The sequence below is a fragment of the Palaemon carinicauda genome, chromosome 18, assembly GCF_036898095.1.
Source record: "Palaemon carinicauda isolate YSFRI2023 chromosome 18, ASM3689809v2, whole genome shotgun sequence".
NCBI lineage: Eukaryota > Metazoa > Arthropoda > Malacostraca > Decapoda > Palaemonidae > Palaemon > Palaemon carinicauda.
The window spans coordinates 66714794-66738656 of record NC_090742.1 but is presented as its reverse complement, the minus strand read 5'-3'; the positions used below and the strand labels follow the sequence as shown (position 1 = coordinate 66738656).

General features: G+C 34.2%; 1 protein-coding gene across 2 annotated transcripts in view; it reads right to left on the bottom strand.

Annotated features, from left to right (window-relative positions):
• The window catches only part of LOC137657104 (organic cation transporter 1-like), a 58531-nt gene that overhangs the window by 29702 nt on the left and 4966 nt on the right, over positions 1-23863 (bottom strand). Inside the window, exon 1 of one of the 2 annotated variants that reach the window (XM_068391468.1) lies at positions 6316-6455. The exons of the other annotated variant lie outside the window; for it this stretch is intronic. The gene's annotated coding sequence lies outside the window, so the exon portion shown is untranslated. Of the gene's footprint in view, positions 1-6315; positions 6456-23863 lie in introns of those variants that run through there. 2 annotated transcript variants of the gene reach the window in all.

Genomic DNA, 23863 nt, shown 5'->3' with positions numbered 1-23863 from the left:
TACACACACACACATATATATATGTATATATAGATATATATATATATATATGTATATATATATATATATATATATATATATATATATATATATATATATAAACAGTAGACCTATATATATATATATATATATATATATATATATATATATATATATATATATATATATATATAAAATTCCATTTCTTCAACCTATACATACTGTATTTATGACAGGTTCTTTCTTAATCTACCTACTAATATACACAATCCTTTCAGTATGTCAGTATCTCTCTCTCTCTCTCTCTCTCTCTCTCTCTCTCTCTCTCTCTCTCTCTCTCTCTCTCTCTCTCTCTCTCTCTCTCTCTCTGTATATATATATATATATATATATGTATGTATATATATATATATATATATATATATATATATATATATATATATATATATGTATATATATACATATATATATATTTATATATATATATATATATATATATATATATATATATATGTATGTAAATATATATATATATGTATATATATATACATATATATATTTATATATATATGTATATATATATATATATATATATATATATATATATATATATATATACAGAGAGAGAGAGAGAGAGAGAGAGAGAGAGAGAGAGAGAGAGAGAGAGAGAGAGAGAGAGAGAGAACTATTGACATACTGAAAGGATTGTGTATATTAGTGGGTAGATTAAGAAAGAACCTGTCATAAATACAGTATATATAGGTTGAAGAAATGGAATTATCGGCGGCTATTTATTATTATTATTACTAGCCAAGCTACAACCCTAGCTGGAAAAGCAAGATTCTATAAGCCCAAGGTCTCCAATAGGGAAAAAATAGCCTAGTGAGGAAAGGAAATAAGGAAAAAAATAAATGATGGGAAAAATTAACAATAAATCATTCTAAAAACAGTAACAGTGTCAAAACAGATATGTCCTATATAAACTATATAAATCGATTTAATCGATCTTCTATGCATTAGTAGTATTTATCATCAAAATACAAAATACTTATGCTTGTATGCCATAACCAATTAGAAATATTAATTTTTTGTTTTATATTCTTCACAAGGGTTTCCCCAAACAAACAGATTATTATTTGGGTCATATATGCCATTTGATGATAATTCGGAACAAACCCGTTTTTGTTACCTACACGGAGGACAATTAGGTGACAACTTTCCCCAGTAAGGGGTTGAACCAGGTCGAAGGAAGAGAGGTTCAGCCAAGGTAAAGATTATGCTGAGGTCAGCTTAACACCTGAAATGCGAACTGGCACCGCTGTAAAAAATTTTATGCCACGTTAAAAAAAAAAAAAAAAAAACGTTTAGATTCATTGTTGTTAGAAAGTAGGAAATGAGGAGGGCATTTATTAATTGGCAGAAAATTTTATAAATGAATTATATTTGTGCTGTATATCTTTTTCTGCCTTCATATACCATACGACGGGAGTGGGAATACTTAATTTGGCAGCGCCGGTCTCCGCCCTAGCCCTGCCCACTTGCTATCAAGGAACCAATAGAATAGTTTGAAGTTTTGGTGAATGTAAAGGGTAGAAGAGTATAATGCGAAGGTTTGTTGAATGTAAAGGGTTGAAGAGAATAATGCGAAGGTTTGTTGAATGTTGAGGATAGAAGAGAATCCTGCGAAGATTTATTGAATTTAGAGGGTAGAAGAGAATAATGCGAAGATTTGTGAAATGTTGACGGTAGAAGAGAATAATGCGAAGGTTTATTGAATGTGAAGGGTAGAAGAGAATCATGCAAAGGTTTATTGGATGTATAGGGTAGAAGAGAATAAAGCGAAGGTTTATTGGATGTAGAGGGTAGAAGAGAATAATGTGAAGGTTTATTGGATGTAGAGGGTAGAAGAGAATAAAGCGAAGGTTTATTGGATGTAGAGGGTAGAAGAGAATAATGTGAAGATTTATTGGATGTAGAGGGTCGAAGAGAATAATGTGAAGGTTTATTGGATGTAGAGGGTCGAAGAGAATAAAGCGAAGGTTTGTTGAATGTTCAGGGTAGAGGAGAATAATGCGAAGGTTTGTTGAATATAGAGGGTAGAAGAGAAAAATGCAAAGGTTTGTTGAATGTAGAGGGTAGAAGAGAATAAGCAAAGATTTGTTGAATGTGGAGGATAGTAGAGAATAATGCGAAGGTTTGTTGAATGTAGAGGGTAGAAGAGAATAAGCGAAGATTTGTTGAATGTGGAGGATAGTAGAGAATAATGCGAAGGTTTGTTGAATGTAGAGGGTAGAAGAGAATAAGCGAAGATTTGTTGAATGTAGAGGATGGAAGAGAATAACAGATAGGTTTTTTGAATGTAGAGGGTAAAAGAGAATAACACGAAGGTTTGTTGAATGTAGAGGATAGAAGAGAATAATGTGAAGGTTTGTTGAATGTAGAGGGTAGAAGAGATAAGCGAAGATTTGTTGAATGTAGAGGGTAGAAGCGAATAATATAAAGGTTTGTTGAATGTAGAGCGTAGAAAAGATTAATATAAAGGTTTGTTGAATGTAGAGGGTAGAAGAGAATAAGCGAAGATTTGTTGAATGTAGAGGGTAGAAGAGAATAGTATAAAGGTTTGTTGAATGTAGAGGTAGAAGAGAATAATATAAAGATTTGTTGAATGTGGAGGGTAGAAGAGAATAATATAAAGGTTTGTTGAATGCAGAGGGTAGAAGAGAAAAAGCGAAGATTTGTTGAATGTAGAGGGTAGAAGCGAATAATATAAAGGTTTGTTGAATGCAGAGGGTAGAAGAGAATAGTATAAAGGTTTGTTGAATGCAGAGGGTAGAAGAGAAAAGGCGAAGATTTGTTGAATGTAGAGGGTAGATGCGAATAATATAAAGGTTTGTTGAATGTAGAAGCTAATAATATAAAGGTTTGTTGAATGCAGAGGGTAGAAGAGAAAAGGCGAAGATTTGTTGAATGTAGAGGGTAGAAGCGAATAATATAAAGGTTTGTTGAATGCAGAGGGTAGAAGAGAAAAAGCGAAGATTTGTTGAATGTAGAGGGTAGAAGCGAATAATATAAAGGTTTGTTGAATGCAGAGGGTAGAAGCGAATAATATAAAGGTTTGTTGAATGCAGAGGGTAGAAGCGAATAATATAAAGGTTTGTTGAATGTAGATGGTAGAAAAGATTAATATAAAGGTTTGTTGAATGTAGAGGGTAGAAGAGAATAAGCGAAGATTTGTTGAATGTAGAGGGTAGAAGAGAATAGTATAAAGGTTTGTTGAATGTAAAGGTAGAAGAGAATAATATAAAGGTTTGTTGAATGTGGAGGGTAGAAGAGAATAATATAAAGGTTTGTTGAATGCAGAGGGTAGAAGAGAAAAAGCGAAGATTTGTTGAATGTAGAGGGTAGAAGCGAATAATATAAAGGTTTGTTGAATGCAGAGGGTAGAAGAGAAAAAGCGAAGATTTGTTGAATGTAGAGGGTAGAAGCGAATAATATAAAGGTTTGTTGAATGCAGAGGGTAGAAGAGAAAAGGCGAAGATTTGTTGAATGTAGAGGGTAGATGCGAATAATATAAAGGTTTGTTGAATGTAGAAGCTAATAATATAAAGGTTTGTTGAATGCAGAGGGTAGAAGAGAAAAGGCGAAGATTTGTTGAATGTAGAGGGTAGATGCGAATAATATAAAGGTTTGTTGAATGTAGAAGCTAATAATATAAAGGTTTGTTGAATGCAGAGGGTAGAAGAGAAAAGGCGAAGATTTGTTGAATGTAGAGGGTAGATGCGAATAATATAAAGGTTTGTTGAATGTAGAAGCTAATAATATAAAGGTTTGTTGAATGCAGAGGGTAGAAGAGAAAAGGCGAAGATTTGTTGAATGTAGAGGGTAGAAGAGAATAGTATAAAGGTTTGTTGAATGTAAAGGTAGAAGAGAATAATATAAAGGTTTGTTGAATGTGGAGGGTAGAAGAGAATAATATAAAGGTTTGTTGAATGCAGAGGGTAGAAGAGAAAAAGCGAAGATTTGTTGAATGTAGAGGGTAGAAGCGAATAATATAAAGGTTTGTTGAATGCAGAGGGTAGAAGAGAAAAGGCGAAGATTTGTTGAATGTAGAGGGTAGAAGCGAATAATATAAAGGTTTGTTGAATGCAGAGGGTAGAAGAGAAAAGGCGAAGATTTGTTGAATGTAGAGGGTAGAAGCGAATAATATAAAGGTTTGTTGAATGCAGAGGGTAGAAGAGAAAAGGCGAAGATTTGTTGAATGTAGAGGGTAGAAGCGAATAATATAAAGGTTTGTTGAATGCAGAGGGTAGAAGCGAATAATGCAAAATTCAAACGATTGTGAAATAGGTTGTTCTTGATATTCTTAATTTATTAAATCCAAGAATTAGATTGTTTTCAATTTTAGGAGTATTTTTTTTTAATCATGATATATTTGGATTAAAAATTGTAATACAATATTTATGCTTGCTGAAATTTTAGGGTAAATAGAACTACAAAGATATTTTTTTTCAATATCACTGAAATATTACAAATTTCTAAGTAAACGCAATTTCACAAAACTATGAATCAAAATCAATATATATAAGTAATTTAATAAATAGATGAATATGTAATTGAAAAATATATTCGTTGGTAAATCTGTTTGTTAGTCTTATAAGCATTTTTGCATTGAAGAAACTACTTTTATATTTTATTTCAACTGTTCATTCCTTTTTTTGTAGTTAATATATGTCCCTTATTTCCTTTCCTAGCTTGGCTGTTTTCCCCCTGGAAAACAAATGAATTTTGTTGATAATAAGAACAGTATTTTATCTCTTATAAATTATTGGCAAGATCGTCCTATCTGAATGAGACAAAAATTTAAAAGAAGGATCTAAAAGAAACAGAAATTAAATACCTGGTCACATGCATAACAACAGCACCCAAATAGATTTTAATAGAACTATACCGTAACAGTGGAATTACGGCTGAGTATTTCATAATAGTATAATATGTACACACACACAGACACACACGCACACACACACACACACACACACACACATATATATATATATATATATATATATATATATATATATATATATATATATATATATATATATAAATGTATATGTATATATATATATATGTATATATATATATATATATATATATATATATATATATATATATATATATATATATGTACATGTATATATATACACATGAAGTATGCGTATATAATATATAAAAACACAAATTCAGAAAAATATACCCTGCCACATTCGAAGATGTCTTCACATGAAATATATTAATATACAACTGAAGCTAACAGTAATAGGAAACCAAGCTTCATGAAGAATAACCGTAGAATAAAACGGTAATTTCGAGAATATTTGCACATACTGCCTAATGACGCTAAGGGCCTCGGTTAGATTTCGCCAGTCGTCTCTATCTTGAGCTTTTAATTTAATACTTCTCCATTCATCATCTCCTACTTCGCGCTTCATATTCCTCAGCCATGTAGGCCTGGGTCTTCCAACTCTTCTAGTGCCTTGTGGAGCCCAGCTGAACGTTTGGTAAACTAATCTCTCTTGGGGAGTGCGAAGAGCATGACTAAACCATCTCCATCTATCCCTCATCATGATCTTAACCACACATGGTACTCGAGTAATCTCTCTCATAGTTTAATTTCTAATTCTGTCATGCCATTTAACTACCTATATCCCTCCGAGGGGTTTGTTCTCAAATCTATTAAGTCTATTGGAAATTGTTTCATTGTCACACCATGACTCGTGTCCTTAGAGTAGAACCGATCTCACTAAACTGATATATAGTCTGATTTTTATATGTAATTTCAGGCGATTTGAATGCCACACTTTACTTAACCTAGCCATTATCTGATTTGCTTTTTTTTTTTTTCAATCTGTCACTAAACTCTAATTCTAAAGACCCTGTATTGGAGATCATAGTTCCTAAATACTTAAATGATTCTATTTCATTAATTCTTGCTCCTTCCAATGATATATCATCTTCCATTGCATACTCCGTTCTCATCATCTCTGTCTTTCTTCTATTTATCTTCAGCCCAACCTCGTGTGATATTTCATGCATTCTAGTAAGCAAGCATTGCAAATCCTGTGGTGTTCTTCTAACAAGGGCAGCATGATCAGCATACTCTAGGACTGCTAAACTCCTATCACCAATCCAGTCCAATCCTTCTCCTCCATCTCTAACTGTTCTACGCATTACAAAATCCACGAGGAGGATAAACAACATAGGTGACAAACAACATAGTTGAAATACTGAGTACAAGTAATCAAAGACTGCAATAAAAATGGAAAGCGTAAATACCTGTAAGTATGAGATATTCTAACGCAGAGCCGAACTATTGTCGTTACTAAGGTCCTTAGATCCTTACAGGAGTTACGATGTCTCCGTAGCTCCTCAGCTCCAAGTCAACTGAGAATAAACTTCTGGTGCCTTTTCAATAAATGCGTCAAAATAAGTTTTGTGTGCGTGTATGTGTGTGTCTGTGTGTATCAAAGGTCACTACTCGTCAATTAAATGCTAAGACACACCTGTTTCATTGTTCAAGTGACATATTTTCTGCTGTGTTTTAGTCACCACGGGTGAAAAATATGCTTCGTCGCATTATACTTGCTTGATGAAATTCCTCCCGAAGACTTGAGTCGATTATTCGGGTATTAGCTCTAATTTGTGATTCTCAGTAACCTTCTGTGGTCTAAAAGGATTTGATAGATTGAAGAGAGAGAGAAAATTGTTGCTAGCGAAACTGTGCTAACAGGTGAGGGCAGAGAACGGAGTTGACACATGGACGCCATTGATGATAAAAGAATGAAAAAATAATACTTTAACATTATTATAATGCGATAAATCAGCTGATAGGAAAATTGTGACCTTGAAAATTAGAGGGATAAAATTGAGAATTAGGGTTGTGGTGGCCTATACTTCCCTCCCTTGCATTCTGCTAGACTGGAGTTCGAGTCACGCTGAAACTCGATAGTTTCTTGGTTTCTGCAACCTCACCATCCTTTTGAACTCAGGATCTATAGGTCTACCTGCTGAGTCAGTAGCAGCCATAGCTTGGCCTTCCCTGGTCCTAGCTTGGGTGGAGAGGGGTCTTATGTGTTAATCGTATGTACTGTATATATGATCAGTCTCTAAGGCATTGTCACTGTATTTGTCTCTGCCATTCATGAGTGGCCTTTAAGCCTTTAAAGGCGTTTTAAACATTTATATTATTGCAGTATAAAACATATGACATTTATAGTATTGAGACTTGAAAATATTAAACATTTATAGTATTGAGACTTTTAAAAAAATAAAAATTTTTAGTATTGAGACTTGAAAACATTAAACATTTATAGTATTGAGACTTGAAAATATTAAACATTTATAGTATTGAGACTTGAAAATATTAAACATTTTTAGTATTGAGACTTTTAAAAAAATAAACATTTTTAGTATTGAGACTTGAAAACATTAAACTTTTATAGTATTGAGACTTGAAAACATTAAACATTTATAGTATTGAGACTTGAAAATATTAAACATTTATAGTATTGAGACTTGAAAACATTAAACATTTATTGTATTGAGACTTGAAAATATTAAACATCTATAGTACTGAAACTTAAAAACATTAAACATTTATAGTGTTGAGACTTGAATATATTGAACATTTATAGTACTGAAACTTAAAAACAAACATTTATAGTATATAGGCTTGAAAACATTAAACATTTATAGTATTGAGACTTGAAAATATTAAACATCTAAAGTACTGAAACTTAAAAACATTAAACATTTATAGTGTTGAGACTTGAAAATATTGAACATTTATAGTACTGAAACTTAAAAACAAACATTTATAGTATATAGACTTGAAAACATTAAACATTTATAGTGTTGAGACTTGAAAATATTAAACATCTATAGTACTGAAACTTAAAAACATTAAACATTTATAGTGTTGAGACTTGAAAATATTGAACATTTATAGTACTGAAACTTAAAGACAAACATTTATAGTATATAGACTTGAAAACATTAAACATTTATAGTGTTGAGACTTGAAAATATTAAACATCTAAAGTACTGAAACTTAAAAACATTAAACATTTATAGTGTTGAGACCTGAAAATATTGAACATTTATAGTACTGAAACTTAAAAACAAACATTTATAGTATATAGACTTGAAAACATTAAACATTTATAGTGTTGAGACTTGAAAATATTAAACATCTAAAGTACTGAAACTTAAAAACATTAAACATTTATAGTGTTGAGACTTGAAAACATTAAACATTTATAGTGTTGAGGCTTGAGAACAATCCCTCTTGCAAATTATTATTATTATTACTATCCAAGCTACAACCCTAGTTGGAAAAGCAAGATGCTATAAGCCCAGGGGCTCCAACAGGGAAAAATAGCCCATTGAGGAAAGGAAATAAGGAAATTAATAAATGAAGAGAACAAATTAACAATAAATCATTCTAGAAAATGGTCTGGAAGAAACACAGGAGGTGTTTTGAACTCCAGATAAGAGATTCTTTAAGGAAAACCAGGAGAGGGAGAGAGTTCCGATGCCTTAAGGTAGTGATCAAATCTTCCTTCTGCAGAATAACGTGAGAGGGATTATTTGAAACTAATGTACGCGACCCGTCAGAAATGACGGATAAATTTTTAGATAGGTATGCGCGCACACACACATAGGTTCAACCTTTCCTACCCCTTCTCAACAGGGTATGACTACTCTCTCTCCCCCAACCCGAGGGACGATATATATATATATATATATATATATATATATATATATATATATATATATATATATATATATATATATATATACACACACACATATATATATATATATATATATATATATATATATATATATATATATATATATATATATATATACAATTTATATGTAGCTAAATTCAACCTCTCCCACCCCTTCCCACCAGTGTATGACTACTCTCTTTCCCCAACTTGAGGGACGGAATAGACTAAGTAGTTATATGTCTGGCAATGGCTCTGAGCATGACCAGAAAGACACACACATATATATATATATATATATATATATATATATATATATATATATATATATAGATATATATATATATATATATATATATATATATATATATATATATATATCTATATATATATATATATGCATATATATATATATATATATATATATATATATATATATATATATATATATATATATATATATATATATATATATATATATATATATAATCAGACACTTGCTCTTTATCATATAGGGGAAATGTGAATAAAGAATGAAAATGAGGATATTATACATAACGATGAATGAGTAGAGTTCTCTTGCTTTGAGGGTACTCTCGGGCACACTATTCTATATAATTTCTCTTCCTCTTGTTTTTTTTTAAGTTTTTATTGTTTATATATGGAAGATTCGTTTTAATATTGTTACTGTTCTTGAAAAAATTTATTTTAATTTTTCATACTTCGCATATAGTTTATTTGTTTCCTTATTTCCTTTCCTCTCTGAGCTATTTTCCCCTGTTGGAGCCCTTGGGCTTATTGCATCCTGCTTCTCCAACTAGAGTTGTAGCTTAGCTAATAATAATAATAATAATAATAATAATAATAATAATAATAAATAGACACACCTCGGGTTTTAAACTCCATTTGCGTTTCCACTTTTCCTTCCATGTCGCTGTTCAACTTCTCTCAAACTTTGACTTCGTACAAGAGTAAACTCACTCCTGTCCTTGGATCGAAAGAAAAAGAGCAAAGAAAAACCACGCTCGGAGACAGCAAATCTCCTCCATCGCTGAATAATGTATAGCTTCAAAAGATGCATTACCAGTCACAATTCTCACCCAAGGTTATTTGGTCGGAAAAATCCATGGAAAGCTTTTTTTCCACGTTCTAACAAGCACAAAAGATGGAAGAGAATTTGCGTCTTTATTATTTTTATTATTATTATTATTATTATTATTATTATTATTATTATTATTATTATTACTTGCTAACCTACAACCCCAATTGGGAAAACATGATGCTACAAGCCCAGGGGCTCCAACAGCGAAAATAGCTCAGTGAGGAAAGGAAACAAGAAAAATTAAATATTTTAAGAAGAGCAACGAGATTAAAATAAATATCTCCTATATAAACTATAAAAACTTTAACAAAATAAGAGGAAGAGAAATAAGGTAGAATAGTGTGCCCGAGTGTACCCTCAAGCAAGAGAACTGGAACCCAAGACAGTGGAAGACCATGGTACAGAGGCTATGGCACTATTCTTGATAAGAGAACAATGGTTTGATTTTGGAGTGTCCTTCTAGAAGAGCTGCTCTTCTACCCTTACAAAGAGAAAAGTGGCCACTAGACAATTACAGTGCAGTAAGAAGAATTGTTTGGTAATCTGCGTTGTCATGTGTATGAGGAGAGAAGATGTGTAAGGAATAGGCCAGACTATTCGGCGTATGTGTTAGTCAAAGGGAAAATGAACCGTAACCAGAGAAAAAGATCCAATGTAGTACTGTCTGGCCAGTCAAAAGACCCCATAACTCTCTCAATGGGTGGCCGGTGCCCTGGCCAACAAACTGAAATCACAGCAAAACGGTATTAGTGGATAATTGATATTTGTGGAAAAGTTCGTAAAGAAGGAAAACTATATGAAAAGACCAAAAACCTAGTAAAGAAAGGATTGGAAATGAAGGTAAAATCCAAGAGATGGAAAAGAATTAGCAGAACTATCCGAAACAATAAACATAATCAGACCAAAATTGAGGAAGCACTAAAGAAAGGTAGAAGCATCACATTGTTGAAAAGACTTCGAACAGGACGCCAACAGATGTTTGCTTTGAAGGATAAAAATGGAAATATTAACAACATTAGAGATGGAGTAATAAAGACTGCTGAGAATTTCTATACAACGCTATACAATAGTGATATAAGAAATAAGAGTAAGAGTTTTGTGAGAAAAAAATTAGCAAAAAGTAGGGTTTACAAAGTTCTTAACAAGCTCCTCTCACGACATTTCTCTACTCCAATACCATCTTATAATGTGAAAAAGAAAAATATTTTTGTTACAATTCCTTACCTATCAGACAACAAGTTTTCCATCAAACTTAAACAAATAATAGAAAAAAAGTTCGGTTGCCTCAATATCCAGTTAATCCCAAGCAATCCTCTCAAGATTGGTGGTTTTTTTTTTTTTTTGTTATATTTCCCTGTTGGAGCCCTTGGGCTTATAGCATCCTGTTTTACCAACTAGTGTTGTAGCTTAGCTAGAAATAATAACAGTGAGTGACAGAGCCATCTGGTTTAGGTAAAAGAGGAGCTAGTGTACACCAAAGAGTGCGGATTTAAGGGTAGCCCACTGATATGTTTCTGGTTTGTACCAGAAATGATTTCTTTTATCGTCAATTTGTTTACCCTTTCTATTGGAACATAAACTTTCCGAGTAACAGCTCCTATAGTCCATTTATTTTAGTGATGCATATTTGCACCGACTCGCGGCGGTGCCCTTTTAGCTCGGAAAAGTTTCCTGATCACTGATTGGTTAGAATTATCTTGTCCAACCAATCAGCGATCCGGAAACTAAAAGTTTCCTGATCACTGATTGGTTAGAATTATCTTGTCCAACCAATCAGCGATCCGGAAACTTTTCCGAGCTGAAAGGGCACCGCCGCGAGTCGGTGCAAATATGCATCACTAAAAGAAATGGACTATAGCTGATTCATCATAATATCCTCCTACGCCTATTGATGCATAGGGCCTCAGTTAGATTTCGCCAGTCGTCTCTATCTTGAGCTTTTAAATCAATACTTCTTCATTCATCATCCCCTACTTCACGCTTCTTAGTCCTCAGTCATGTAGAGCTGGGTCTTCGAACTCTTCTAGTGCCTTGTGGAGCCCAGCTGCATGTTTGGTAAACTAATCTCTCTTGGGGAGTGCGAAGATCGTGTTCAGACCATCTCCAACTACCGCTCACCATGATCTCATCCACATATGGCACTTGAGTAATCTCTCTAATAGTTTCATTTCTAATCCTGCCTTGCCGTTTAACTCCTAACATTCTTCTGAGGGCTTTGTTATCAAATCTACAAAATCTGTTGGATATTGTTTCATTGTCATACCACGACTCATGTCCATATAGTAACACTGATCCCACTAAACTGGTATATAAAGCCTGATTTTTATATGTAATTTCAGGCGATTTGATTTCCAAATTTTTCTTAACCTAGCCATTGTCTGATTTTCTTTTTTCAATCTTCCATTAAACTCCAATTCTAAAGACCTTGTATTAGCGATCATAGTTCCTAAATATTTAAATGATTCCACCTCATTACTTCTTTCTCCTTCCAATGATATTTCATCTTCCATTGCATATTCCGTTCTCATCATCTGTCTTTCTTCTATTTATCTTGAGCCCAACCTCATATGATATTTCATGCATTCTGGTAAGCAAGCTTTGCAAGTCCTATGGCGTTTTGCTAATAAGGACAGCGTCATCAGCATACTCTAGGTCTGCTAATTTCCTGTTACCAATCAAGTCCAATCCTTCTTCACCATCCCCAATTGGTCTGTGCATTACAAAATCCATGAGGAGGATAAACAACATAGGTGACAACAAATTCCCTTGGATTACTCCACTTTTCTCTTGAAATTCATTTGATAGGACTCCATTGCATTAACTTTGCGCTTGCTATGCTCATGAACAGATTTAATCAAATTTATATTTTTAAGAGGACTCCACAATAACGCAAGACTCCACAAAATTGGACGGTGCACACTATCAAAGGATTTTTCATAGTCCACAAATGCCCGCAAAAGTAGATTTTTATATTCTACACATTGCTTTACAACTTGTCTCAAAATGAAAATTTGGTCAGTACAACTTCTACCTTTTCTAAATCTTGCATGTTCATCTCTCCGCTTTTCATCAATCTTTCTCTCTAGTCTCTTTAGAATGACCATACTATATATTTTCATGACAACTGTCGTAAGTGTGATGCCTCTGTAATTATAGCAATCAGTCAGATTTTTTTTTTTAACCAACACACTTAGCTCCCATTCATTAGCTTTTGCCTGTTCATGCTACCTTCTACAAAATAATCTTATACGTATTCTGGGAGTCGCTTCATTTTCCGCAGTTATTCCATCGTATCCAGGAGCTTTCCATCTCTTGAGTTAGTTAATGATAGCTTCGAGTTCAAACGCACTAAATTCATTCATGGGCACATCAAGGTCTTCCTCAGCTTCAAGTATATCAATCGAATTATTCCCTTCATATCTCCTATTCATGACCTCACCAAAGTGTTCCATCAACGTTGTCTTTCTCCATCTATTGTTATAATAGATGCATCTCTCTTTTAATTGACATATGCTTATTTTTTGTTCCAGTAGATTTCATTAATAATTCTATGAGCAATTCGTACACCGTAGCCACTCTAGGCCCAAGCTGATTATTCCAAGTTATATTTGATCTATTACTTTAAATGAGATGATAAGCCTCCTGCTTATCCAAATAAGTACGTCTACAATCGTCATTTAACCAGGGTTTGTTCTAGACTCGATATTTCAACACGAGAAGGAATGCGTTTGGCTAATATATTAACCCCGTTTTACGACTGAGACTAATTAAAATCCAAAAGATCACTCAAATTGTCTTTCAATCAGGAGAGGATTTATGGCTGGAACTTGAGTACTCCCCCTCCCCCCCCCCCCCCCACACACACACATTTAGCTTCCAACACAAAGGTTAAAACTCAGGATTGATATAAATCTTAAAATGCAACAAGTAATTTCAGTTTGAATATGTAGGCCTATTCTATGATAGGGGGGAAATGCTTCGCTAGATTTCCATTCTTCTCAGTAGTAGAACTATTGGCCTATAACCGTTGGTTTCCCGAGATACCTCGATCCCTCTTAAACTACTCTTCTAGTTTTTCCTTATTCATTTTCCTCACTGGGTTATTTTCCCTGTTTGGAGCCCCTTGGCTAATAGCATCCTGCGCACACATTTAGCTTCCAACACAAAGGTTAAAACCTAGGATTAATATAAATCTTGAGATGCAACAAGTAATTTCAGTTTGAATATGTAGGCCTATTCTATGATTGGGGGGAAATGCTTCGCTAGATTTCCATTCTTCTCAGTAGTAGAACTATTGGCCTATAACCGTTGGTTTCCCGAGATCCCTCGATCCTTCTTTAAACTTCTCTTCTAGTTTTTCCTTATTCATTTTCCTTACTGGGTTATTTTCCCTGTTGGAGCCCTTGGGCTTATAGCATCCTGCTTTTCCAACTAGGGTTGTAGCTTAGTAAATAATAATAATAATAATAATAATAATAATAATAATAATAATAATAATAATGTTGAGTCTGCTTTCCTATTCAATACTCGTCAATAATTATTCTGCAGGTCTGTAAACCTGTTTCTCTTTTATTTAGTGTATTTATTTGTTATTTCCATAATATCATTGGCAAAGGTTAGTGTAGGACGAAAGTTTATTTTATAAAACAGAATGTTTGTTATGGAGTCTGAGTAAGAGATGTTAACTTGTGTATTACTGACATTTGCAAAATATTTAAATGAAAAAGTTATAAGCCTAGCTTTAAAGCTTAGAGTGAATTGCATTTTTCGTATATTAGGCTATCTTGTATTTTTTAACTTAAAATATAAGTCTATCGGTAATGAAACAGTATTATTATTATTATTATTATTATTATTAAATGCTAAGCTACAACCCTAGTTGGAAAAGTTGGATGCTATAAGCCCAGGGGCCCCAACAGGGAAAATAGCCCAGTGAGGAAAGGAAATAAGGAAAAATAAAATATTTTAAGAATAGTAACAAGATTAAAATAAATATTTCCTATATAAACTAAAAAAATTAACAAAACAAGAGGGAGAGAAACTAGATAGAATAGTGTGCCCGAATGTACCCTCAAGCAAGAGAACTCTAACCCAAGACAGTGGAAGACCTTGGTACAGAGGCTATGGCACTACCAAGACTAGAGAACAATGGTTTGATTTTGGAGTGTCCTTTTCCTAGAGGAGCAGCTTACCATAGCTAAAGAGTCTTTTCTACCCTTACCAAAAAGAAAGTAGCCACTGAACAATTACAGTGCAATACTTAACCCCTTGGGTGAAGAAGAATTGTCTGTTAATTACAGTGTTGTCAGGTGTATGAGGACAGAGGAGAATCTGTAAAGAATAGACCAGACTATTCGGTGTCTGTGTAAGCAAAGGGAAAGAACCGTAACGAGAGAGAAGGGTCCTATGTAGTACTGTCTGGCCAGTCAAATGACCCCATAACTCTCTAGTAACATTAGGTTAGGTTAGGTAAATACAAGGATATGATGTACTTTACTTAAAGAAAAAAACAACTTATTTTTGTGTTAGGCATGGTTTTAAGTTTATACTTGCTAGGCAAAGCTGCATGGTAGCCTGCCTTTGGAAATTTCAGTTTATTGTCTTTATAATCCCCGGTATTTCATTCATTTTCTTTTTTTGTCATGCTATATATTTAAAGTTGTTATCTGAAACATATTATATGTCATATGTTAGTCTTGTATAGTGACGAAAGTAGCTTGGTTTACTATATCTAAACCCAGCTCACGTTTCCTATTGACGGGTGATCAGCCCAACGCTTTGTAATTTCTGCCTCAAAATGGTAGGAAGTCGAGTACCTTATATAAACACTTTGATAGGAAGAAGAGCCGACATCGAAGGATCAAAAAGCGACGTCGCTATGAACGCTTGGCCACCACAGGACAGTTATCCCTGTACTATATAAGATTAACAATATTAGCTTGAGGAAAGTAAGCCCAAGGAATAGCCTAATGTCGAAGAAGAGAATCCTTTGGCCATATTTATTCTATGTTTTGCTCAGTCTCGCAATTTGGTGGGACAGTCTGCTCTTGGATCTTCAGGTATCTGCCATTTTGCCTTTGTTGAAAGATTATCATCTTTGGCATTTGTTGAAAGATTGTGTCTTCTTTCGCCTTTGTTGAAAGACTGTGTTTTCTTTCGCCTTTGTTGAAAGATTGTGTCTTCATTTGCCTTTGTTGAAAGATTGTGTCATCTTTTGCATTTGTTGAAAGATTGTGTCTTTTTTCGCCTTTCTTGAAAGATTGTGTCTTCTTTTGCCTTTGTTGAAAGATTGTGTCTTCTTTCGCCTTTGTTGAAAGATTGCGTCTTCTTTCGCCTTTGTTGAAAGATTGTGTCTTTTTTCGCCTTTGTTGAAAGATTGTCTTCTTTCGCCTTTGTTGAAAGATTGTGTCTTCTTTCGCCTTTGTTGAAAGATTGTGTCTTCTTTTGCCTTTGTTGAAAGATTGTCTTCTTTCGTCTTTGTTGAAAGATTGTGTCTTCTTTCGCCTTTGTTGAAAGATTGCGTCTTCTTTCGCCTTTGTTGAAAGATTGTGTCTTCTTTCGCCTTTGTTGAAAGATTGTCTTCTTTCGTCTTTGTTGAAAGATTGTGTCTTCTTTCGTCTTTGTTGAAAGATTGCGTCTTCTTTCGCCTTTGTTGAAAGATTGTGTCTTTTTTCGCCTTTGTTGAAAGATTGTCTTCTTTCGTCTTTGTTGAAAGATTGTGTCTTCTTTCGCCTTTGTTGAAAGATTATGTCTTCTTTCGCCTTTGTTGAAAGATTGTCTTCTTTCGCCTTTGTTGAAAGATTGTCTTCTTTCGTCTTTGTTGAAAGATTGTGTCTTCTTTCGCATTTGTTGAAAGATTGTGTCTTCTTTTGCATTTGTTGAAAGACTGTGTCATCTTTTGCATTTGTTGAAAGATTGTGTCTTCTTTCGCCTTTGTTGAAAGATTGTGTCATATTTTGCATTTGTTGAAAGATTGCATCTTCTTTTGCATTTGTTGAAAGATTGTGTCTTCTTTCGCCTTTGTTGAAAGATTGTGTCATATTTTGGATTTGTTGAAAGACTGTGTCATCTTTTGCCTTTTTTGAAAGATTGTGTCTTCTTTCGCCTTTGTTGAAAGATTGTGTCATATTTTGCCTTTGTTGAAAGATTGTGTCATCTTTTGCATTTGTTGAAAGATTGTGTCTTCTTTCACCATTGTTAAAAGATTTGTGTCTTCTTTCGCCTTTGTTGAAAGATTGTGTCATCTTTTGCATTTGTTGAAAGATTGTGTCTTCTTTCGCCTTTGTTGAAAGATTGTCTTCTTTCGTCTTTGTTGAAAGATTGTGTCTTCTTTCGCCTTTGTTGAAAGATTGCGTCTTCTTTCGTCTTTGTTGAAAGATTGTGTCTTCTTTCGCCTTTGTTGAAAGATTGTCTTCTTTCGTCTTTGTTGAAAGATTGTGTCTTCTTTCGCCTTTGTTGAAAGATTGCGTCTTCTTTCGCCTTTGTTGAAAGATTGTGTCTTTTTTCGCCTTTGTTGAAAGATTGTCTTCTTTCGTCTTTGTTGAAAGATTGTGTCTTCTTTCGCCTTTGTTGAAAGATTGTGTCTTCTTTCACCATTGTTAAAAGATTTGTGTCTTCTTTCGCCTTTGTTGAAAGATTGTGTCATCTTTTGCATTTGTTGAAAGATTGCGTCTTCTTTCGCCTTTGTTGAAAGATTGTCTTCTTTCGTCTTTGTTGAAAGATTGTGTCTTCTTTCGCCTTTGTTGAAATATTGTCTTCTTTCGCCTTTGTTGAAAGATTGTGTCTTCTTTCGCCTTTGTTGAAAGATTGTCTTCTTTCGTCTTTGTTGAAAGATTGTGTCTTCTTTCGCCTTTGTTGAAAGATTGCGTCTTCTTTCGCCTTTGTTGAAAGATTGTGTCTTTTTTCGCCTTTGTTGAAAGATTGTCTTCTTTCGTCTTTGTTGAAAGATTGTGTCTTCTTTCGCCTTTGTTGAAAGATTGTGTCATCTTTTGCATTTGTTGAAAGATTGTGTCTTCTTTTGCATTTGTTGAAAGATTGTCTTCTTTCGTCTTTGTTGAAAGATTGTGTCTTCTTTCGCCTTTGTTGAAAGATTGTGTCTTCTTTCGCCTTTGTTGAAAGATTGTGTCTTTTTTCGCCTTTGTTGAAAGATTGTCTTCTTTCGCCTTTGTTGAAAGATTGTGTCTTCTTTCACCATTGTTAAAAGATTTGTGTCTTCTTTCGCCTTTGTTGAAAGATTGTGTCATCTTTTGCATTTGTTGAAAGATTGTGTCTTCTTTCGCCTTTGTTGAAAGATTGCGTCTTCTTTCGCCTTTGTTGAAAGATTGTGTCTTTTTTCGCCTTTGTTGAAAGATTGTCTTCTTTCGCCTTTGTTGAAAGATTGTGTCTTCTTTCGCCTTTGTTGAAAGATTGTGTCTTCTTTCGCCTTTGTTGAAAGATTGTCTTCTTTCGTCTTTGTTGAAAGATTGTGTCTTTTTTCGCCTTTGTTGAAAGATTGTCTTCTTTCGTCTTTGTTGAAAGATTGTGTCTTCTTTCGCCTTTGTTGAAAGATTGTGTCATCTTTTGCATTTGTTGAAAGATTGTGTCTTCTTTTGCATTTGTTGAAAGATTGTCTTCTTTCGTCTTTGTTGAAAGATTGTGTCTTCTTTCGCCTTTGTTGAAAGATTGTGTCTTCTTTTGCATTTGTTGAAAGATTGTTCCTTCTTTCGCCTTTGTTGAAAGATTGTCTTCTTTTGCATTTGTTAAAAGATTGTGTTTTGAATTTGTTGAAAGATTGTGTCTTCTTTCGCCTTTGTTGAAAGATTACGTCTTCTTTTGCATTTGTTAAAATATTGTCTTTTACATTTGTTAAAAAATTGTATCTTCTCTTCTGGTTCTAGAAAACGTTTCACCAAATTGAAGGATGCTTTGAAAACGAAGGGACTCCAGATACCAAAAAAAAAATTAAGTAACACACATTGGTCTACACATCACGATGCTAGGCCGGACCCCATAAAAGCTACAGTACAATTCTTGATGTACTGGATGTACAATTGATAATCTTGAAGAAGGTGACACAAAACACTGAGTATATACATTGTATGATACAGTGTATAATCCAGAAATAGTTCTTTTTAAAGTTATGGAACACAGTACTTGAGCGATCTAATTAATCAAATTAGCAAATCTGTACAGTCAGAAGCAAATGATCTTAACACTGCAGTGCTGCCATCCTCATGAAATCTCTTTCACTGTTACTTTACTTACTTTACTTTGATGACTGCTTTTTCCGGCCCCATACAGCAAGGGAACCCCACTCTCTACAGGACCTCCGCTGTCGTTTTACCTTGTTCGTTCAGAGTATTTATAGTTTCAGATCACGTATTGTTCATCTACTGTTAAATAGTCACTTTTCTAAGATTTTTTAAAATGAGAAAGTTTTCAGTTTCCTCTTGAAGGCCTTAATGTTTTCAATCATTCGAATGTTTCGTGGGAGCTTATTATATAGTTTCAGATCACGTATTGTTCATTTACAGGTAAATCGTCACTGTTGTATGATTTCTTAAATAAGTAAGTCTTCAGTTTCCTCTCGAAAGCCTTAATGTTTTCAATCATCGAATATTCCGTGGGAGCTTATTATAATTAGTCTCAGGGCCGCATATTTAAAGGCTCTGTTTGTGAAATCATTAAAGGATAGATTTGATGAGTTTCTTAATGAAGGGATAATACTATATGGCAAAGATGTATTTACGACTAAAAAAATACGAAATATAATATGGAGTTTAGATCCCTTGGATTATGGGAGAGCTTCTGAGGCATTCCTCAGTCCAGTAGAGAATCTCCATTTTATTATTATTATTATTATTATTATTATTATTATTATTATTATTATTATTATTATTATTATTATTTGCTAAGCTACAATCCTTGATTAAACAGCAGGATGCTATAACCCCAAGGGCTCCAACACAGAAAATAGCCCAGTGAGGAAAGGAAATAAGGAAATAAATAAATAACAAATAAAGTAATGAAACAATTTTTTTTCTTTTATTATAAAAATACAATTACATTTTATTCATTTACATTTTTTGTGTAATTATTCTATTTACAAAAATATAACAAAAATATAACAAAACATAGATATTAATTCATGTTTACAAAAATAAATAAATCAACATAAATCAAAATACATAGTCTAGAAATTCTTTTGTTATGTACTTTGATATACTGTCAGTATATCTACATCTAATATCTAATAATGAAACAATTAAAGCATTTTAAGAACAGTAACGGCATTGAAATAATTCTTTCATATATAAACTATAAAAAGCAGGAAGATGAGAAATAAGATAGAATAGTGTGCCCGAGTGTACCCTCAAGCAAGAGAACTCTACCCCAAGACAGTGGAAGGCCATGGTACAAAGGCTATGTCACTACCCTAGACTAGAGAACAATGGTTTGATTTTGGAGTGTCCCTCTGTTAGAAGAGCTGTTTACCATAGGTAAAGAGTCTCTTCTACCCTTGTCAAGAGGAAAGTAGCCACTGAATAATTTCATAGCAGTAGCTAACCCATTGAGCGAAGAAGAATTGTTTTGTAATTTGTTTTGTTAGGTGTATTAGTACAGAGGATACGTTAAGAATGGTCCAGACTATTCGGTGTGTATGTAGGCAAAAGGAAAATAAGCCGTAACCAGAGAAAAGGATCCAATGTGGTACTATTTGGCCAGTAAAAGGACCCAATAACTCTCTAACGGTAGTATCTTAACTGGTGGCTAGTGCCCTGGCCAACCTACTGTTATGATTGGTTAGTCAATGGACTTAGAAAAAACGTATCTCAGCATAGAGTTCTCTTGCTTGAGGGTACACTCGGGCACACAGTTTTATCTTATATCTTATTTCTCTTCCTCTTGTTTTGTTAAAGTTTTTATAGTTTATAAAGTAATATTTATTTTAATGTTACTCTTCTTAAAATATTTTATTTTTCCTTGTTCCCTTTCCTCACTGAGCTATTTTCCCTGTTGGAGCCCCTGGGCTTATAGCATCCAGCTTTTCCAATTAGGGTTGTGGCTTAGCAAATAATAATAATAATAATAATAATAATAATAATACTACCCAATCACTCAACTGTTAGTCACACAATGCTTACTCAACTGTACTCAAATTATTTCATTCCCGAACTCTGATGAACTGGTTCACTTTGTTGTTATGATCCAAGATTGTTTGGTAGACACTAAAGTTACTGAACTGCCATGTATAACATGTTAATAGAAAGAAATATCATAGATACTTTTCCAAATGCAGAATTGCTGTAACAGTGTAATGTCTAAAATTTACTTGCTACTTATGATTTCTAACAGGGTTGCCATGTTGGCCTTTTCAGGCTAGAAACTTCAAATTTGGCCTTTTAAGGTGCAGTTGATCAGAAGTTGGCCTTTTCTCACTTAGAAAACCTGGCAACCCTGATTTCTAACTGCAGTGATGGAAGAGCATTCTCTGAAAATATATCTATATTTTCTTTGCTCAGTGATGAGTTAGACAAGACTTGTCAGCCCAATTATTCTCTCCACAGAACATTATGTGTTACGGTCTACCAGTGTTGACAATGGTGTCAAAAAAATCTGATATTAAAGTAAGAAAGAAGTTAGCTTTAAGAGCGAAAAGAAATATGAGTAAATATGAGGTTTTGAGTAAAACACAGACTAAATGGCCCATGCAAGAAATTGTCAATACCATCTCCCCCCCCCCCCCTCTCTCTCTCTCTCTCTCTCTCTCTCTCTCTCTCTCTCTCTCTCTCTCTCTCTGTTATTCAAATTCAATATTGCCTTTGTTGTTTTTTATATACGTATATAGATATCCAAATTTATTCATTCTCTCATGTTTTATTGATTGATGGAGTTTATTTTTACTACGTTTCCTTTAGAGAAAATATGAACAATAAACGATGTTGCTCTAGATGTATTTACTGAGAATCACCACTGTTTATATTGGCGCCCACAAATTATGTGTCCTAGGCCTACCCTCGACAGGTTTTAATACATACATATACCCAGGCACTTCCCCCAATTTTGGGGGGTAGCCGACACCAACAATGAAACAAAACAAAAAAGGGGACCTCTACTCTCTACGTTCCTTCAGCCAAACCAGGGAATCAACCGAGTTCAGCTGGTACTGCTAGAGTGCCACAGCCCAACCTCCCACATTTCCACCACAGATGAAGCTTCATAATGCTGAATCCCCTACTGCTGCTACCTCCGCGGTCATCTAAGGCACCGGAGGAAGCAGCAGGGCCTACTGGAACTGCGTCACAATCGCTCTCCATTCATTCCTATTTCTAGCATGCTCTCTTGCCTCTCTCACATCTATCCTCCTATCACCCAGAGCTTTCTTCACACTATCCATCCACCCAAACCTTGGCCTTCCTCTTGTACATCTCCCATCAACTCTTGCATTCATCACCTTCTTTAGCAAACAACCATTTTCCATTCTCTTAACATGGCCAAACCACCTCAACACATTCATATCCACTCTAGCCGCTAACTCATTTCTTACACCCGTTCTCTCCCTCACCACTTCGTTCCTAACCCTATCTACTCGAGATACACCAGCCATACTCCTTAGACACTTCATCTCAAACACATTCAATTTCTGTCTCTCCGTCACTTTCATTCCCCACAACTCCGATCCATACATCACAGTTGGTACAATCACTTTCTCATATAGAACTCTCTTTACATTCATGCCCAACCCTCTATTTTTTACTACTCCCTTAACTGCCCCCAACACTTTGCAACCTTCATTCACTCTCTGACGTACATCTGCTTCCACTCCACCATTTGCTGCAACAACAGACCCCAAGTACTTAAACTGATCCACCTCCTCAAGTAACTCTCCATTCAACATGACATTCAACCTTGCACCACCTTCCCTTCTCGTACATCTCATAACCTTACTCTTACCCACATTAACTCTCAACTTCCTTCTCTCACACACCCTTCCAAATTCTTTCACTAGTCGGTCAAGCTTCTCTTCTGTGTCTGCTACCAGTACAGTATCATCCGCAAACAACAACTGATTTACCTCCCATTCATGGTCATTCTCTCCTACCAGCTTTAATCCTCGTCCAAGCACTCGAGCATTCACCTCTCTCACCACTCCATCAACATACAAGTTAAACAACCACGGCGACATCACACATCCCTGTCTCAGCCCCACTCTCACCGGAAACCAATCACTCACTTCATTTCCTATTTTAACACATGCTTTACTACCTTTGTAGGAACTTTTCACTGCTTGCAACAACCTTCCACCAACTCCATATAACCTCATCACATTCCACATTGCTTCCCTATCAACTCTTATCATATGCTTTCTCCAGATCCATAAACGCAACATACACCTCCTTACCTTTTGCTAAATATTTCTTGCATATCTGCCTAACTGTAAAAATCTGATTCATACAACCCCTACCTCTTCTAATAGTTTATACATAAAAGATTTATGTTAATGTTATTATTTTTCTTAAACTTCTCTTGTAGTTTTTTTTATTATTCCCTTTCCTCACGGAGTTATTTTACCCGTTGGAGCCTTTAGGCTTATAGCATCCTGCTTTTCAAACCAGGGTTTTTGCTTAGCCCTGGTTTCAGGAGTTGTGCTTTTAAGAGCTTAAGGTAAGCCCAATATATGCAAAAAATGTATTCATTGCACTGCATTATATTATTATTGTTATTATTATTATTATTATTATTATTATTATTATTATTATTATTATTATTATTATTATTATTATTATTATTATTACTTTCTAAGGTACAAACCTAGCTGGAAAAGCAGGATGCTATAAGCCCAGGGCCTCCAACAGGGCAAATAGGTCAGTGAGGTAAGGAAACAAAGAAAAATAGAATATTTTAAGAAGAGCAACAAGACTAAAATAAATATCTCATATATACACTATAAAAAACTTAAACCGAGAGGAAGAGAAAAAAGATAGAATAGTGTGCCCATGTGTACCCT